This window comes from Pinus tabuliformis, chromosome 5_2 (genome assembly GCF_031772625.1).
Source record: "Pinus tabuliformis cultivar Carrire ecotype Pingquan chromosome 5_2, CPIR1, whole genome shotgun sequence".
NCBI lineage: Eukaryota > Viridiplantae > Streptophyta > Pinopsida > Pinales > Pinaceae > Pinus > Pinus tabuliformis.
The window spans coordinates 334,252,521-334,258,840 of record NC_142306.1 but is presented as its reverse complement, the minus strand read 5'-3'; positions in this window follow the sequence as shown (position 1 = coordinate 334,258,840).

Below are 6,320 nucleotides of genomic sequence, written 5' to 3'. Positions count from 1 at the left end.
TAGTGTTTGGTCAACAGAGAAGAATCTATAGGGAAACCTTAATGAAATACATGGTCAACAGTCAAGATAAGCCACACAATTTCCCTCTCTACTCTGTTCATTCTAACTTGGAATCCTTCATTATTTACAATGATGATGGCATTGATGCGTAGGTCACCCAGGAAGAAAATGATATTGAGGAAAAACAAGAAAATTAGACTCTAATTGTGTATCGAAACACTGAAACTGAACCTTTTTGGAACATGAGATTTGACGACTCTTGTAGCAAAGTAGGTTCAAGGGCAGGTGCTTGGGTGTCCAATTCAGAAGATTATCATGTAGAGGATCATTCTTATAAACTCAATTTTAATTGCACCAATAATATAGTAGAATATGAGGCACTTGTCTTAGGATTGAAACTATTGAATAAGTTAGGTGCTAAAAGAATTGTTGTTTAGGGAGATTCTGAATCAATTATTAGAGAGACAAAGGGAGAATATGTTGCAAAACATCCTACGTTGAGAAACTACAAGAACGTTGTCCTTGAATTTTTAAAAACTTTTGAAGAATATGACCATTCTGTCATTCCAAGGAATCAAAATGTATTGGCTAATGGTTTAGCTTTTTCAACTAGCACATGCCAAATGCCTCATCCAAACAAAAAATTTACAGAGTAGGTTAAACACCATCCTACTATACCTGATAATATGAGACATTGGCATGTATTTGGAAGTGATAAGGAGATTGAAATTTTTTTGCAATCCAAGGAGGACTATGAAGACAATAGCATAGATTCATATTGTGAAGAGGAAGATCAACTTAATGATTCAGATGTAAATATTTCAGTCAGTAAAGATGTAAATAAATTAGAATTACATGAAATTAGTCCAGAAAAAGAAGAATTTGAATTATTTTAGCTTAAAGATAATATTCTTCCAAGGGGTGTAGCTCCTTTAGAAGAATTTTTTGATTTTAATGATGTAGTGAAAAATCCAAAAATGGAACCAATAGGGGAAGAAATATAAGAATGCAATATAGGTAGTGAACAGAATTCTAAAATGATAAAACTCTCAAATCACTGCCTATTATAAAAAAAAAGTGATATATAGCTCTTTTTAAATAATTCACAAATGTCTTTGCCTAGATCTATGAGGATTTGAAAAGATATAACACCAGTATCATACAACACAAAATCCCAATCAAAGGAGATCAAAATCCATTCAAGTAAAAACTTCGTAGGATAAATCCTATCTTAATGCCTTTGGTTGAGAAAGAAGTAAAAAGGATGTATGATGCAAAAATTATACTTCTTATTAGATACTCTAAATGGGTGTCTAACATCGTCCCTACTAGAAAGAATACTGGAGAAATCAGATTGTGTATTGACTTCAGAATATCTAAATAAGGTATCCCTTAAAGACAACTAATTGTTACCTAAAATGCATCATATATTGCAAAAGGTAGTAGGGTCTAGTAGGATTCACTTATTAGATGGTTTCTCAAGTTACAAGCAAGCCTTAGTGCATCCTGATGATTACGATAGCGCTGGCTTCACTACACCATAGGGCATTTTCATGTATGTGAAAATTCCCTTTGGGTTAATGAATGCTGGAGCCACTTTCCAAAGAGAAATAGATATTTCCTTTGCTAGTGAAATTGGCATTTTATTGTCATTTATTTAGATGAAATTACAGTTTATTCAAAATTTTATGAGGAACATTTAGCACATCTGAGAAGAGTGTTTGAAAAATGTAGAACGTTTGGCATCTCACTCAATCCTAAAAAGACATTGTTTGGCCTTGAGGAAGGAAAAATTCTTGGTCACATTATTTCCAAGGATGGAATTAGGATTGACCCTAGTATGATTGAAGCAATTTTAAAAGTCAGTCATCCAAGGAACACTAGAGAGCATTAGTATTTTATTGGTAAAATAAATTTCCTAAGGAGATTCATTCCTAACCTAGCAAAACGTCTTAGAAACATAACAAACATGCTTAAAAATGATCCTTAAATCAAGTGGAGTATTGAGGCTAAATAATCATTTGAGTTAGTTAAACAGGCATTGACGAAGGCATGAGTGTTGATCAACCCAGATTTTACCAAAGATTTCATAATCTTCTCCTTCGCTTACGAACACACCATCGTAGCAAGTTCACTGCAGATGAAACATTAAGACTTTGAAAAACCTATTGCATTCTTTAGAAAAGCTTCAAGAGATGCATCTTTGAAATACACTATTATGGAAAAACATGCCTTTGCACTAGTTAAAGAATTAAAAGATTTTAGAGTATATATTTTTCATTCCCATATTATTGTTTATGTACCTAATGTTGTGGTTAAGGACATTTTGACACAAAATGGAACTGATGGAAATTGAGGAAAATGGATTGCTGTCATTCTGGAATATGAATTAGAAATCAAGCCCACCAAGTTAATTAAAGGTCAGGGACTAGCCAAATTGATGGCTGAGTCAAATTTCCATACATTAGACATTAACTTGATTGATTCATTAGATAATCAAGAGGAACAGGTGACTCCACAAATTGGTGATGCTTTTCTAAACTCACCCTAGTATGCACACTTGATTTATGTTTTATTTAATTTAAATGATCCTCCTAGTTTTACAAAAACAAAGGAAAGATTTCTTAAGTTAAGAGCAGTTAAATTTTGCATTACAGACGATGTCTTGTATTGGAAATATATTGGGGGTATTTTACTTAAATTCTTGTTGAAGGATGATGCAGATAAAGCTATGTAGGAACTCCATGAAGGTGACTGTGGTGGACATATTTTTTGGAAAACCACTGCCAATAAAATCAATAGAGTTGGTTTCTACTAGCCTACACTTTTGCCTAACATTCACAAACAAGTCACCTCATGCCATAAATGCCAGAATTTGTAGGGAAAAAGGAAACGGTTTCCCCTGCAATTAAATCCTATCTTTGTTGAAAACCCCTTCCAGCAATGGGGATTAGATTTCATTGGTGAAATTCATCCCTCTTCCTCTACCCAACATAAGTGGATCCTTACAGCCACTGACTACTTTACCAAATGGATAGAGACCACCCCTTCCAGAAATGCCACTGATGTTGTCATTATTGAATTCCTTGAGATTAATATCCTCTCTAGATTTGGTTGTCCTATAAAACTCATCATTGATAATGCTACAACTTTCAAATCTAAAAACATGGTTGAATTATGCCATAAATACCAAATCACTTTGGGACATTCAATAGCTTATTATCCTCAGTGTAATGGGTTGGTCGAGTCCTCAATCAAAAGTTTGGTAAACATCATCGAAAAGTTTTTAGAGGACAACAAAAGGTCTTGGCGCAACAAGCTGGTAAATGCACTTTGGGCTAATAGGATTAGTACTAAAATCTCAATTGGCATGTCACCATACCAATTGGTCTATGGGATGGATGCAGTTTTCCCATCCTCCTTAGGAGTTCCAGTCATGAATAGCATTCAAGAAGTCCAAGCTAAACCAATGATGTACATAGAAGTATCAATCAAACTATCTAGTTACAGCAGTCCACGGAGGAAGTATACCATAGGACTCGAGTTATTCAAGGAAATGTTAAAAATATTTTTGACAGAAGAACAAAAGCTAACGATTTTAATGTTCGAGACCAAGTTTTGAGATTGGATTCAAGGAGAGACGACAAGGGAAAACATAGAATGTTTGATAATATTTGTAATGGGCCATATTTTTTTCATACTCTCAGGGGAAATAATGCATTCTACCTTAAAGACATAGATGGAGCAGACATACCTCGAGGTCTTGTCAATGGCAGGATGCTGAAGCACAACATTTCCTTGCCTATTGATTTTTCTTTCATCATTGTAAGTCTCATAGTCTTTATGGTTTTGATTGGGTAACTTATTAACAAAGGTTGAAGCCCGCAATGAAGGCCCTAAGCTTGGATTAATTAGCTACCTATAGTATCCTAACTAGCAAAGAAATCAGATGAAGACACTACAAACATGGAGTATTCAAGGCTATTGGTCATATGTTCTTGACACTTCACTTGGAGAAGTGCCATCCCTAGATGTAGCCACTGTTAGAGTGCTCTAAATTATAGGATCTCAAGGTGATTGAGTATTCTTAATTTCTAATTTCATATTGTATATAAATTTCAATATTCAAATGATTTCCAAAAAAATAGAAAAATAGAAAATGAAAAGAGAGTATGTTAAAAAATAAATTAATAAAAACCAAATATGAACCCCGCAAGATAAAAAGTAGAAAATAACACTGAAAGTGTTGCAAGCCCAAGTGCTACTACTGATAATTTATCTCTTTCATTCCATTTTCAGAAAATGATTGTGAGAAAATTGTTCTTGAATGCCACAATGATTAAAATCCTGTTCAGTTCATGCAGTTTAATCATGACTGAACAAATTTAAATTTATGTTAAATAGATTAGTGAATGAAGATTTACCAAACAATTTAAGCTTGTTAAGTCAATAGCTAGGTAAAAATAAAATTGACTCGATAGTTTAATCTGAGTCAATGGTGAAATAAGTGATAGGATAAGGTAGATATCCATAAAATAAAAATGATTTGGGTCTGCTAGCTCAAGTGCTCCCTGCAAAGAAAGAAGAGAAAATGTTAGCTTAGAAAAAGAATGGAATGCAAAAGGGTAGGTAGAAGCACTATGGTGGCTAGAGGAAAAACATGAAGATTTTATCCTAAAGTCAAAATTCAAGTATTATTTCATGTGGAGAAGAAAATCCAAAGGACTAAAGTTGTACTCTAAATATTAATATATCAATTAATTTTGGTGTATTAATTCCCTATTCCTAAGTTTTAATACCCCAAAGTCACCCCTCTGCTCATATTTTCGTACACCCACCTATTCCTAAGTTTTGCTACCCTATCATATGCTCCAAATATTCCGCACTATGCATTAATTTAATTTCATTGACTCCACCAAGTGCCCTGTCATGTGACATTAACTCTTTGCCACCTCTCCCGTCATCTATCCCCACCTCCCAAGATTCGATGACCCACACTGTATTTCAGCCCCCCCTCACCATCTGAACTTTACCATCGGGGGGGGGGGGGGGGTTCCAAAATGGGTGGTATTTGAAATCGCACCCACCACTACGTGTCCACAATATAGCATTTTGGACTCCCCTTAGGCGAAACTGTTAGCCACTTCCCCCCCACCTCCAAAAAGTAGTTTCTTTGCCTCCCAATACCACTCTTCTATGTGTTGCGCTCCTGCCACTCACCTTCTGCCACGTCATTTTCTCATTGATTCCACCAATCACATCTGCTCCCTCCAAAATTAAGCCATTAAGCAATCAATTCGCTTAACCGTTAATTCAACAGACCCGTGCCACCATCAACAGGAAAACCAGAGTGTTATATAATCCCTCCTTTTGCTCATTAATTGGTTACGGAGTTCTTACATTTCCATTGATATCACTTTGTTACATGTGCACCACTGTGAACTACAAACACTTCACCAGGCTAAGAACATTGCCTACTCACTCAATTTCAGGCTATTACCTTTGTTCTTGTCTGCAAATCCTAAGCCCTCTCTGTGTATTGAATCCTGTACTCCAGTTTTCATTGTTGTCCTTAGCCTTATCTGAAGATGCCTCCAAAAGACAAGGGACTAGAAGAACCTGTCAATCCTCTGATATATCCTCCCATTGATTTTCACCACATCCCTTTGACTGACGGAGACCATAAAATCCATGAAATTCTCTGTGAATTTGACCTTTTTGAGATGTATTTATAGCTTGAGGACAAATATATAGACAAATCTGATAACATTCAGCTGTGGGAATCCAATTTACCCCACTATATTTTTCCCCTTACCCACAACACCCAGGAATTTGTTAGGAAGTGTCATGAATGTTATTTGCCAAGCCAAAGGGTCATCATTGCCCCCATTAGAGAAATTCTATTCACTATCACTCGTCAAGGCATAGGCTAGGTGATGCAAGCCCCTAGAGTAGAGAATTTCACCCCCTTTTCATATGAACCACTTGTTGAATTGTACCAGAAATTGGAATTTTCCAAGAGGGCCAAAACCCTTGAGGTTTTGCTGACATAAGATGCCCCATTGCTAAAGAAAAATCCTCCCTATCCCTCTATTTTCCATGAGAGAGCCAAGAAAATTATCACAATCATCTCTTACATCCTTGGATACTACTAAGATCAGTGGGTAGAAGAGGCCATTATAGGATTTATTTCCATTTTCTTTACTGATTCCAAGCCCTCCATCATGTTTAACTTTATCCAATTTCTTGTAGATTCCATTCATGAGCAATTTATCAAATCCTAGACTAAGGAGGTGTTTAAGTGTTCTTCTGTGTTAGCT